Source organism: Ictidomys tridecemlineatus, chromosome 1 (assembly GCF_052094955.1).
Source record: "Ictidomys tridecemlineatus isolate mIctTri1 chromosome 1, mIctTri1.hap1, whole genome shotgun sequence".
Classification (NCBI taxonomy): Eukaryota; Metazoa; Chordata; class Mammalia; order Rodentia; family Sciuridae; genus Ictidomys; species Ictidomys tridecemlineatus.
In genome coordinates this window covers 241,107,402-241,121,804 of record NC_135477.1, presented here as the reverse complement: position 1 = coordinate 241,121,804, position 14,403 = coordinate 241,107,402, and the positions used below count along the sequence as shown (strand labels likewise).

The window sequence follows — 14,403 nt, the reverse complement described above, 5'->3', positions numbered from 1 at the left end:
TAATTAGGTTAAAGTTCTCATAACTCAATAATTTCACCTCCAAACTTTCTTGCATTGTCTCATACATGAGCTTTGGGGGGACACTTTATATCTAAACCATAACAGTTGGTGACTGAACTGTATAGAACAGGAGTGAGGCTCCTTGGAAGCCACCATCTGGCACAGGGACAATGGTCTTCCTCACTTCTGCTTGCCAGTCTCTCAAGAGATGCACCCAGTAGTAGAGCAGCAAGGGAGTCTGGGGAGTTTCCCAGACTCTGTGATGTACGCAGGACACAGGAGGGGGTGAAACACGTAACATCCATCCACATTTTATATCTAGACTACCCTCCAAGTCAGAGTGTTTCATAATTTAACAACAACAAAAAAATATTTGGATGCTGTGGACCTTTGACCTATAGAAAGACGGGATGTCAATGATATCACAATGAGCCTCCTCCCTGACCTTCACTTTATTCATGACCGTAGCACAATTTCTATCCCCTTTCCTAACCCTTTTCCTATTCCTGACCTCACCCCATTTCTGACCCTCACCTCATCCTTGACCATGACTTCATTCCACTCCTAATCGCCCGCCTGTCCTGTCACCTAACAACCGTCCCTCACCCCTTCCCTGATCTCACTTCACCCCCCACCATCACACTATCCTTGATCTTCACCCCTTCCTCCCTGGGTAGACATCTATCCCTTTTTTTAAATGTGAAGCACCCTATTTTAGAAAGGTCACTTGATAAGCACTTGACCAAGCATACCTTCCACTTACACCCTCCTGCCATTCTATTTTTAAAGAGATATCCAATGCTGGTAGAAGCAGCTACCCCATCCCTACATTGCTGAATGTCTCAAATGTTTTTATATTCTGTGTTGAATATAAACAGTAGAGAAAACAGTCGCAAGCTCAAACATTTGTCTTCTTCACTCAAGACACACCGAAACCTAGGGACTCCATGCTTCTGGCTACAGACAGAGAGAGGCAAAAAGCAAACACAGCTTAGTTCTGTTGTTTCCTGATGGGCAACTTGGGTTGAATGAAATGCATTTTTTGGTCTCTTATATGAAAGTGGAGGAACAGAGGAGCAGAAAGTGGCACTCTGAGAATAGGAAGGGGGACATGTGAGAGGACTTGGTGCTCTGCAAGCCCTCCACCCCACCAAGCTCCCTGATCCAGGCCCTTCTCCCCATATTTGGAGTCTAATCCTAAATTTCCCAAAAGGCTCAATGAAAAAGCCAAGTTTTGAAGAAGATGACTTAAATACAAAAGAATTATAGTACTTTTGTAATTCACATTAGCAGAAATCGAGGGGATATATGAATATATATTCTGAGAATTTTTAATCAAGTAAAAAAATCTAGATTCCATTTTTAAGTTAAGTTGGATTGAACTTTTTAAAATTTCATAGGTACAAGGGATTGAACTCAGGGGTACTCTACCACTGAGCTACATCCCCAACCCTATTTTGTATTTTATTTAGAGACAGGGTCTCACTGAATTGCTCAGTACCTCACTTTTGCTGAGGCTGGCTTTGAACTCACAATCCTCCTGCCTCAGCCTCCTGAGCTGCTGGGATTCCATGCATGTGCCACTGTGTGCCCAGCAATAGGACTGAATTTAATGTTATGGGTATATTGATGGCCAAATTTTAAACTGATATTATAATTGTACATATTGTGGGGCATGATGTGATAATTTCATACACATACACAACATATAATGACTAAATCTGGATAATTAACATTTTTCTGTGTTGGGAAGCTTCAAACTCCTCTTTTTTTAAGGTATAAAATATTTTTATATTTTAAGATATAAAATAAATCATCGTACACTCTAGTCAACCTATTATGCTGCAGAATTAGAACTAGAACCTATTCTTTCTACCTCTATCCCACCTCTCTCTATCCACCCACTTCTGCTAATCACTACTACTGTAATCTCCACTTTCAGGATATCAACTTTTTTAAAGCTCTGCATATGAGTGAGAACACACAGTATTTGTCTTTCTGTTCCTAGATTATTTCACTTAACATAATATCTTCCAATTCTATCCATATTGCCATAAATGACAGGATTTCATCCTTTCTATGGCTGAATAGTATTTCACTGGGTACACATACCACAATATGGGTACACATATTGCAATGGTCAGTTTTATGTGTCAACTTGTCTGGGCATATTTTCCCAGTTATTCAATCATCTAAGTACTGTTATGAAGGTATTTTCTAATGTGATTAAAATCTGTAATCAAATCTCCCTTACTTAAAGTACTTAAAGCTGGGTTCCAAGATCCCAATGCCAACTTGCCCAGTGGTCCTTGAAATGTTCGGGTATTCCCTTTTCCCCAGTGACTAGTTATCTGAGTAAATAGCCATAGGTCTCTCTGGGGAATTGTAGCTATGAATACTTGCCATGGTACTCCAAGTCCTTCCTCCAGGACCCATGGTTTCTCCTTATTTGTTGGATCTGTGTCTTGAATCAAGTCTGGAAACTTACCAAGAGATCATGGCTTTTTATTGGGCTGGCTGTCTTCTGCTTTTTATCATCAATCCTTTATTTCTCTGAATTACATAAATTAAACAAAGCTCTTATTGCCTGCCCATCTATCTTGTTCTTAAGTAATACATCTTCTATTAACCAATTTTTAGCCTTCTTAACAGGTCAGACCCATGTCACCTGGCACTCTGGTTTAATAATTTCATTGTTTATGATGGTTAAGTACCACCCTTTATTATTTTGCAATCCTGACATCTCTGTGTTATCAGCAAGCCCAGCTATTACCATCTCCTATCATCAGGTCTAGTCTACAGGGACAGCCACCAAAGAGAAAACTCAGTGAATCGATGCCCTTTCACCAGCATATTCTTTAACACATTGACAAATGGGCTGTCTTCAGGGTCCTTCATTGGAACATGGTCAGCTGGTGGGTTTTCTGACCTTGGGTTGTGTGTGCACTCCAGCTCACCCACTGTTTTGAGGCTTGTAATCCATTTTCCCACTGTCTGCCATATCAGGTCTTGAATTTCAACTTTACTTAGTGTAAACCTTCACCTTCTTCAAATTTCCAAGTCATGGTTTCCCAGAGTCATTGCCAAAGACATTAAGTCATGTGTCGTGGAAAAACTGGAGCCCATGATCCGGTCCCACACCTATTCTCCCAGCAGCTGCTAGTCCACATCGGTGAGGTCTTGCAGGCCCCATCCTTCCCTAGCAGACTCAGCATCAGATGAGTTCTATTGGGATTGGACCCTAATTATTGATCCTGTAGCTAGAAAATGGGTTGGTATAGATCCTGAGGGGTTTCAATTGTCCTGCATGACAGAAGCTTCTGAATATCTTCAAGCAAGAGGGCAGCACAGCCCTTTTAGGGGAAGTATTGTGCCCTTTCTGCAGGCTTAGAAAGTTCAGAGAGATCTGGGGATTTGAGATTTTCCAGTGCATGGGCCAGATGTGGTCATCCCATGTGTGCCCATCTTTCCCAATCAGGGCCTTCTAATGTGGAGAATCAGACCTCCTCTGAAGCTAGTTCTATTATTATTATTATTATTATTATTATTATTATTATTATTATTATTATTATTATCTGCTAGGCCTGATGCTCAGGTTTTTCTGCCCTCAAGCTTCAGAAATCTTTTCATATGCTGCCAGAGTGGCCCTCTCTCTCACACTTAGCCTTTAATTACTGATTAATACCTTTTGACTTTTCATTGTCTTATTCCATTGCCTTAATTATCCCCAGTAATAGCCATTTAATTTCACAATTCTTCTAATTACTACCTTCACCAACTTCACACACACCTGTTGTATTTCCCTACCTCTGCGTTCCTTTCCATACACCACAGTGAAAGCTGTATGGAGTATGTGACAGGGGCTGTCAGTTCCACCTGCCACCAGGGATGCTGTTCTTTTTTTTTTTAATTGTTATTTTTTTTTAATATTTACTTTTTAATTATACATGACAATAGAATGTATTTTGGCAGAATATACGTACATAGACTATAACTTATTCTATTTAGGTTACCACTCTTGTAATAATACATACATAATGTGGAGTTACCCTGGTCACGTATACAAATACAAGGTTAGGAAAGTTAGGACCAATTAATTTTACTATCTTTCCTATTCCCCTCCCCCAGCCCTTCCCTTTGTTTCCTCTTGTCTAGTTCAAGGGATTTCTAGTATTCTCTCCACCAACCTCCCTTGTTTTGGGTTAGCATCCACAAATCAGAAAGAACATTTGGCCTTTGGTGTTTTGGGATTGGTTTATTTCACTTAGCATGATCTCCTCCAGTTCCATTCCTTTACCAGAAAATGCCATAATTTTATTCTTCTTTATTCTTTATAATTTCATTCTTCTGAGTAATATTCCATTGTGTATATGTACCATATTTTCTTTATCCATTCATCTGTTGAAGGGCACCTCGGTTGCTTCCATAGTTTAGCTATTGTGAATTGAGCTGCTATAAACATTGATGTGGCTGTGTCACCATAGTATGCTATTTTTAGGTCCTTTGAATACAGACCAAGGAGTAGGATAACTGGGTCAAATGGTGATTCCATTCGAAGTCTTCTGAGGAATCTTCCTACTGCTTTCCATAGTAGTTGTACCAATTTGCAGTCCTACCAGCAACGAATAAGTGAACCTCTTTCCCTACATCCTCACCAACATGTGTTGCTCCTTGTATTCTTGATAATTGCCATTCTGACTGGAGTAAGATAAAATCTCACTGTAGCTTTAATTTGCATTTCTTTAATTGCTACAGATGTTGAACATTTTTTCATATCTTTTGACCATTCATATTTCTTCAGTTCCTTGCGAACCAAATTCCTCAACAAGACTCCTAAAGTGCAAGAAGTAAAAATCAAGAATCAATAAATGGGATGATATCAAACTGAAAAGCTTCTTCACAGTGAAGGAAAGAATCAAGAATGTGAAGAGAGAGCGTAGAGAATGGGAGGAAAACTTCACCACCAGTACCTCAGATAAGGCATTAATTTCTAAGATATACAAAGAACTCAAAAAACTTAACCTAAAAAAAAATAACCCAATCAATAAATGGAATGCTACCCATTTATTGGAAGGAAGAAATGCTGTCCTTAATGCCAGCCAGCTGGAAGGTACCATGCTCCAAAATCTCATGTGCTCTGCTTCCCCATACAGCAGATGCACCACTGGGCTCAGATTTGGTAACCGGGAAAGTGTGTGCAAAAAGTTTCTTGTTGAATATTCTTGTGATCAACATTGGTCAGGGAGCAAGGGCAGGAAGTTTTGGCAGAGGGAGGGGTGGAACTGCAATGTAATTCCCACCAGAATCTCTGGATCTAGAATGTCCAACTCTAAAGCAAGGTGTGTAGACCCTTATAGCCTCAGCCACCAATACTTCTAACAAGTAGCAAAAAGAGTGCCTCTGTCCTACAGGGAGGGTTTTGACAGCACAGAACATACTATCACCAGAGAGAGACCGAGACCAAAATGATCCCTCTGATTTCAACGCAGCAGCTTGAATGACCTAAGAGATGTCGAAGGCCAGCATACAGGACTTCCACTCAGAGGTGAAGTAGAAAACACGTGATTACTATTGTACAGGACAGGGACTAGGATGAGGCCATCAAGGAACCCAGGACATACCATGCAAGATGTTCACTCCCCAGGTTGTCAAGAGAGAGGCTTGGCACTGGCTTTCCCTGAAGAGTAAGGGCCTGCTGGCACCCTGATTGCCTTCCCTTCCTTGCATTGCTGCCATCATAGACGGGAAATCATTGCTGTAATAGTGGTCAGAACACATGAAACTTGGGTGACTTTTTATGGATTATTTGATTCCTAGCATAAAAATATAAAAGCTGAGCTGCTATAGCCCTGCCTAATAAAAACAAACAAACAAAAAAAAAACCCAAGTGCTAAGAATGGCCTAGGTCATCACACTGACCAAGTGCTTCATGACATGGGAAGGATACCTGGATACACAAAATGCAGATATCATTCATACACTTTAAATATATGTTTAGGTGGAATTGATGGATCCCATGAAAATACATACACACATACACATATACATGAATACATGTATATAAACATATACACAAATATATAAACACCCCTCTCAATGCATATGTACACATTCACAAATACATACACATGTGTATACACAGACACAGACATATATCCATTCTACAGGACAAATTTATGCTTCTTACACTCCATATCCCAAAGAAACAGCCATTTCACTGACTGAGCCTCTTTGAATTTTGAAGGTACCGTTCACCAAGTTTGGGTTTGCTATACAGACATATGTGGATGTAGATGGCTAGCTTTCAGTGGGCACCTAGGTCAAACAAGCTTTCCAACAGGTCCATGCTGAAGTGGAAACAGTTGATTACCTATCATTCTGATTTAGGAGATTCTTGAAGTATCTTTGGAAGATAGGGATACTATCTAGAGCCTATCACAGTCTTTATCCGAATAATCACAATGAATGGCCTAGAGTTTTGAAGCAAGTAAATACTCCCTTAAGAGAAACATCACCATTGGCTTGTTGCTGGACCCAGGTGGAGACTGTCTGATCATGGACCACCAAGTGACCATGTGACATGCACTATCCATCATTAATCGAGTTTTATTTAACCACTTAACATAAAGTCAAATATGCCCAACAATAATATATAAGGTCAAGACCAACAAGTCCAAAGGCATGAGTCACTTCTGCATGCTCCAGTCCAGGGCCAACTAACAGTACCTGCTTCCCTGACTGAGGGGTTCCTCAAAGCAGGAGAAGGCTGCTCTGCCTGTGCTCATGGAAGCCAGAAGAGACAGATGATGGGCCACCCCGGGAGCAGCCTTCAGTCTAGCATTGACAGTGGTCAGTACATGAACACTTCAGTGCCTGCCTCCCGTGGGTGACATAAGACATATGTCCCCACAGTTTCTTTCTTCAAGATTAATTTCGGGCTGGGATTGTGGCTCAGTGGTGGAACGCTCGCCTAGCACGGGCGGGACCTGGGTTTGATCCTCAGCACCACATAAAAAAAAATAAAGGCATTGTGTTGTGTCCATCTACACCTAAAAAATAAACATTAAAAAAAGATTAATTTCAGCAGCCCCCATGAGGATGGCACACTTCCTTACCTGCCTTCTCTTTCTGTCTCACTTCTTTAGCCTCCTAGCCTCCCAGGTAAACTCCCTACATTCAAATTCTTTTCTCTGGGTCTGCTGGGGGGCCAAGGGGACTAAACTAGTTCCCTCTTGGAAAAAAAAAAATGACTATCACTGAAGGGTATTGGAGACTCCTTGAGGGGAATAAGAGCTCACAGCCAAGCCTGAGAAATAGACTTCCCGAAGTCACTCAGGAAGGCAGGCTTGACAAAGTCCTGCCTTGTTGCGTGCATCGCTGTGTCCCTCACAGAAAAGTAAAGCCTAAGAGATGTGTCTGGTTGGCAGAATCCAAGATGCAGCCTGCTTCAGGCTGTGGGTGCATGTTGGAGGAGAGAAAAACATCCCATTCATCTTCCTAGGTGGGAAGTGGGTGCCATCTCCCATCTAGACTGCGCTATGGGGGCACTAGCAGCATAAGCTGGGATGCTATTATGAGGAAAGTTTGGACACTTGTCAAAAGAAGAAGAAGAAGACAATGTCTACTTCAAGCAGGGGGGAAAAAAACCTAGCTGATGGCTTTGCATATACTTAATTTTATTCTCCAGGGTCACTGTCAAAAAAGAATACAATTCAGTGATACTGGTCTGAGCACAGTAAGGTAATCTTTATTCAAAACCATTGCAGTAGGTACAGGGACCATGGCTATGGGATTTTGCAGTATGAGAGAGATTGGGCTCAACTCTGAATACAGCAGGGGCAAGTGGGAATGTATGGCCAAAGAACAGAATGAGAGGAAACATCATGGGTAAGGGAGATCTGGCTAAATTGACCTAACAGGACTCTTGCTGAAAACCTGGGGGTGCTGGAGGATGAGGAACTAGATCAAATGAGGCTGATCAGATATCAACAGGGGTAACTGACTTAGCTGGGATCTGCTAAAATTGGATTTTACAAGGAAGTGCACAGATGGGCACCAGGGAGAGGGAGCCTGACTAAAGTTTGGTCAAGAAAAGAATCTTTGTCCTCATGAGGAGGATAATGAAGCCATTGGCTGATATCTGCTCATACCATCAGTATGACAGTCATAGTCTTTGCCCTGTGCTTAAAAAAAAATGTCTATGGTATTAAAGCCTCAAGCAAGTAAAAGTGTTATGTTCTTTCCCAACCTAATATTGGCTTGTTTATTGTTTTTTAAGCTGTCATTTCTTCAGTTAGTTTCTCTGCCTTTATAAACTCTATTGTGACTTGTTTTCTACGTTTGCAAAATAGTTTAACTTTGTCTTATACTGGCTACTCTGTTTTTCACCCAAATATCTTTCATTTATTTAGTAATCACTTCTCATTTTTTCTTTAATTTTCCTAATCCTACAAGATCACCAGGGCACAGAGCTGAGATCCAAGGAAGCAATTGGTATAACAAGAGTATCTACTACATCTTGTGCTGGGGATCCAACCAAGGGCCTCACACCAGCTAGGCAAGTGCCAACCACAGAGCTACACTCTCCCCGCAGTCCTCTACCACTTCTTAGGCACCATCTTACTAAGTAAAAGATCCTGTTAAGTACTCTGTATGCCCTATCTCATTTAATCTTCATAATAACTCTCTAAATAAGAATGATTATCAGCTCCAATTTAGAGATGATGAAACTGAGCCTTCAAAAAATTAAATAATTTTCTAGGCATGGTGTTGCATACTTGTAATCCCAGCTATTCAGGAGCTGAGGCAGGAAGACCACTAATTCAAGGCCAACCTGGGCAACTCAGCATTGAAAGAGCTGGGGATGTAGTTCGTGGTAAAGCACTTTCCTAATATGTGTGAGACCTGGGTTCAAACCTAAATACCACCAAAAAAAATTGAAATAATTTGTCTGTAATCACACATTAGTATGTGGCAGGGCTGGGATTTTTATTTTTTACTTTTTTTTTAAGTTGTCAATGGATCTTTTATTATTTATTTCTTTATTTATTTGTATATATGCAGTGCTGAGGATCAAACCCAGGGCCTCACACATGCCAGACAAGCACTCTACCACTGAGCCACAACTCCAGTTATTCATCTCTCAAATGCATATTCCTAAGAAATATTCCATAGACAAAACAAAGGATGAGTTCAGCCAGAACTAGAGTTGAACTTTCCCACATCAACTGTCACTTTCATCTTGGGAGCAACTAAGCCTCCATTTACCTACCAAAATGATGGGCACTCTGCTCCATTACTGTGCAAATGCCACCTCCCCTCTTTATTTTGAAAAATCATTGCCAAGGAGTTTCTCCATTTTAGACATCTATCTTTTTCATTTCTATTATAAAATGAAGTATCTGATTCTACATTTCAATGTGTATTAAAACTATTAGGTACTGATAATAAATTAAGAAGAAAGGTCTCAGGAATGGGGGTGTAGTTCAGTGACTGAAAACTTCTATGCATGAGGCCCTGAATTTGATTCCCCAGCACTGTAAGAAAGAAGGAGGAGGAGGAGGAGGAGGAGAAAACTCAATCATTTGAAAACCTAAAATTGAGCCTGAAATAACTATAGAAAGCATCCCAAATACATTATTAAGAGTTTAGAGTTGGAAGAATTCAGCCTGTTCAATTCTTTCATCTCATGGATGAAGAAGGGCTTGGGGAGTTTAGTGAATGTTCCTTGCCATCAAATGAAGATGAGCTAAGTCCAAGGAATAGTGAGTCTATCAGACCTCTTTATAATGCATCGGACTGTTTAATCAAACATTATGTTATTGCCAGGTGCAATGGCGCACGCCTATAATCCTAGTGGCTTGGGGGACTGACGCAGGAGGATCGCAAGTTCAAATCCAGCTTCAGCGTTTTAGGGAGGCACTTAGCAACTCAGCAAGACCCTGTCTCTAGTAAAATATATATATATAAAGGGAGGGCTGAGGATGTGACTCAGTGGTTAAGCACCCCTAGGTTCAATCCCCAGTAACCCCCCCAAAAAAAATTGATATTAAGAACTTTTGGAATTGTTTTGAAGTGTATAGAGATATAACTCTATGATAGTGTTGACTGAATCTACTAAAGCCAGCTTTACCAAGCAAGTCATTTTTTTTAACCTACTAAAAATGTTTTTTAGGAAAATATTTTTTAATACTTTCTTAGTCCCTTGGGCTTTATTTCTATTTGCTTTATCCTTTCCTGGTGAATCACTCATTTTCTTAGAAGTCCCTGTGATTCACAGTCTCACTGTGAGCAGATGCTCTTCTGTTTCCCTGCGGGAGTTACTTTTAAGCTGCCAGAGCTATGGAGATCAAATGGAGGATTTAGTTGACACATCTTTTATGCATCCAGTTACTGGGCTTGGGTAAAGATTCACATTGTGCAAAGTTTACATTCGGGTGGCTATAGACGTATATTCACCCTATAAAATCCAGAAAGCCTCTTATTTCATGCAGATATTCAAAGATGATAAAGCAAAACAACGCATTGCTTTCTTCTTTTGAACAAGGAAAAATCATGCAGACTTAGTTAAAAACTAAGGAAAATAAAAATAGACTGTGATACCCAAAGAGCATTCTATATTATAGAAGAATACTCTGCCCGCACAGTCCCCAGAACCACAGGGCTGGGCTATTCTAAACCTCAAATGCATATGAGCCTTGCTGGGATATGGTTATGCACTGGGAGAGCATCATGCAAACCGGCTTAGAAACAGTACCCCAGGCAGCCTTTGAATTTTTATGGTTAAGGAAGAACAGTGTCCCCAGGATTTGCTTCCCTCAAGTAATGGTAAGGTGACAAATTCAAAGACAAATGCATTTGAAAGAAGACATTTTCTTCCCAAGAGAAGAAGACACACCATACCATGCAGGGCCACCTGGGGAGGTACCAAGTTCAGCAAAAAACAGCACAGCAGAAGGCCTGGCCTGAAATTTTATAGTGATTCCCTTGGGTAGGAATGAGCTTGGCAGGATGGGCAAGTTAAGTTTAGGATTGGGCAGCTGGAAAAATTTCAGAGGGCTCTGAGCCATAAGGGTGGTCTCTCCTTGTCTGTTTCTGATCTTAAGATGATTTAGGACAGAATTAGATAAAGGAGGTTGGGAATACAGGTTTTAGATCGATTGGTTTGTGTTTGAAAGTTATGCCCACAAGGGAGTCATTTGCTATCCCCAGCAATTAGCTAGGGGCAGTCTCACCCCTGCCAACAATTCTCCTCAAAATGTCAAAGAGCCATAAAAAAGCCAAAAATAGAAGACACAATTAATACAAGTATCATGCAAGTTCTTTTAAGGCACAGTTAACCAAAAACAAAATTTTACAGTATAATTAGTATCTGATGTTTCATGAAAAACACAAAAGGAAATTTATACAATCTGTAGATTTTGCATGTAGTTCTGCCCTGGACATCGCCAGATGCTGGTGAATGTGTTACTGGATGAATCACCTAAGTCACAGGAATATACTTAATTACGTTTAGAATGTTTTACATCATTATAAGAACCCACGGATATTTTATCCTCCTCCCCACTAAACATACACTGTCCTTTTTATACCAAGGCCCCTCCTTTGAAAAACCATCCTTAGCAGAGTCACTTTCCCTTCTGCCGTCCTTTGACCTTCCACAAGGCTGATGCCCTCCCTAATCCTTTGGCCAGTGTGAAGTCCCAGCTCTTTTGCTGAGCTTTCTAAATTCTCAAGAGAAACCCCATCTAAGTGGTTCAGAAGTTAACTGCTAAATCTTTCTTTAAAATCTACTCACACAAAGCACGTAAATTGATGTGAGGTCTGAGTTTCAGAAAAGTAATATATGACTACCTAAAAAAGACCATGGGATACGGCTCCAGGAGGCTGAGGTCCATCGTGATGTTTTGAAGAAGAAAAAAGGACTCCCACACCCTAGATGAGGAAGATCCAGGCTAGCAAGTCACCTTCCAAACCAGCAATTCCTTTCCCTCCCTATGAAAGCCCTTTGCACCCCTGTGACCCCCAAGGTGCAGGTTTGAGGGCAATCACCCCTCCATCTTCTTTAGAGCTGATCCTTGAATAAACCTGATTTCTTCCTACCAATTTTCTCTCTCAGATATTGGCACTTCAAGTGGTGAGCAGCAAGGACCTTGTTCAGTAAAATTTTTGCATTAACATTTTTTCACTTAAAGATGTTGCTTTTCAGATGACAGTTTCCTTTTCCTTCTAAATTTGTAGTTTTAGAATAAAAGGTAGAATATGTTGACCAGCAAAATCTGTATTCATAGCTAATAACTGAAAACAGCCTAAAGATTCAAAATTAAGAGATGGACTAAATTGAAGTATCAATGCTATTGATGAAAAATAATGACTTATTTCATTAAGCTAACATAATGAAAATTTTAAACTATAGAATTCCATATCCCATATGATCCCATTTTCTGAAGAAAAAAAGAGAAGTATTTGCAAGCTTTTAAAAAGGGAAAGGAGGACGGGCATAATGGTGCATACCTGTAATCCCAGCAGCTCAGCAGGCTGAGGCAAGAGGATCACAAATTCAAAGCGAGCCTCAGCAACTTAGTGAGGCGCTAAGTAACTCAGCAAGACCCTGTCTCTAAATAAAACACAAAAAAGGGCTGGGGATGAGGCTCAGTGTTTAAGCACCCCTGAGTTCAATCCCTGGTGCCACAACCTGTATGGCCATTAATTAGAAACCAGAGAGGGGCGATGGGGTTTAAGAAAGGCAAACAAAAACTTATAGAGAGAAAGCCGGGACCAGGTGAGACACCATCCTCTGATGGAGGAACAATGAATGACCCAGAGCTAATTCAGCATGTTTATTATATAGGCTTCATTGTGGAAATGTTATTTGTGGGAAAGTTTCTGCAAAGCAGGCAGACTTGAAGGTTGTGGTCACTTTCAAGACCCAGTGGTTACCTTGTTATGCCCAGAATCCTCTATACCTGGCTGCTGGTGTCCGAGCTCAAGGTCCAGACTGACATAGTTCTGTCTTTGCACAGAGCCTCCTTAGGCAGAGCATCACCATGGCAACTGGGCAATCTTACACAGAAAGTCCCCAGTGCAAATGCAGCCACGAGGCAGTCAGAGACCATGATCCAAGTCACCACTCTCCACACCCTGGTACCAAAAATAAATAAATAAATAAATAAGAAGGGAAAGGAGGAAAAAATGGGCATCGCTAGTCAGTAGGCATAAAATTTTCAGTTAAGATGAGTAAGTGCTAGAGATCTTCTGTACAACATTGTATCCTCCACAACGATGTGTTACACCCTTAAAGTTTTAAGAGGGTAGATCTCAAGTATTTTTACCACAATAAAATACTTTTTTTAAAAAAAGAGAGAGAAGATTGTGTTGTACCCTTAAAATTTTAAGAGGATATATCTCATGTGTAGTGTTTTTACCACAATAAAATACTTTTTTAAAAAGAAAGAAAAGATATATTTTCAACAAATTACTTCATCTGTTGAAAAAAAAAGAAAAACAAGATAGATTCCATAGTTATACACGCTCATAAGTAATTTATCTTCTTCTTCCTCCTTATTTGTATTCTTTTTTCTTCTTTTTAACCTTTCACATGGGTTTTTTGGCTTTTGAGATAATTTTGAATATGCCAAGTATTTGTGTGTTTGAGAGAGAGTAGCACACTCTTATATGTTCTGCTGTTAATTTGTCAGCATGTATTGATATGATATGCAGAGATATAAAATAATGCCAATTAGTGTCAATCCAAATATTGTACAAAATTCAAAGTATAAAAATTTTACAAACAGTAGTGAAGATCCCAACATAACATTAGGGTGTTTGGGGATACAAAACGAACTATTACTATGTCAAAAAAAATAAAAGGAATTCAAAATCCCTCAAAATGGTCAATGGATGAATGATGTTAGGTGCATAAAGAGAATAGGGTTTCAGATGCAAATCAGGAATATACAATAAAATTAAATATCATCTAATTAATGGCACATAACGTTTCTCTAATTCATTATTTTATTAAAATGAGAAAGTAATAATATTGTTTATTTTCATTGTACTGGAGTTCCTTTGCCCAAAGATATTTTCTTCTTCAAAATCCAAACAGGCTCACCAAGCTTTATGCCTCATTTTAAACCAGGCAAGGTTCAACACCATTTCTCTCACCATTCCAAATGCTTAGAGCACCAGACTCTAGCTACTCACCAAGATGGCAAGCCACTCTACTTTCTTGGTGTTTCTTCTCCTTCATGAGTACACAGTCCCATTGGCATACAATTTCATCAATAGTAGAATATCAAAATGATCAGAATTTCGCGTATCCAATATCCAAACTACATTATGACAGAGAGTAGGAGAATGACTTAGCCTCCTTTTAAGCAGTGGGATGGGATTATATATTACAAA

The 14,403-nt window shown here is 40.0% G+C and overlaps 1 long non-coding RNA gene across 1 annotated transcript; it reads right to left on the bottom strand.

Annotated features, from left to right (window-relative positions):
- Window positions 1-1,771: 1,771 nt before the first annotated feature.
- LOC144365491 (uncharacterized) lies at window positions 1,772-13,513 on the bottom strand. The gene is made up of 3 exons (XR_013423993.1): window positions 12,966-13,513; window positions 5,622-5,755; window positions 1,772-4,833 (listed from the first exon to the last, which is right to left on the bottom strand). It is a non-coding gene; the product is annotated as an uncharacterized LOC144365491 (long non-coding RNA).
- Window positions 13,514-14,403: the final 890 nt, after the last annotated feature.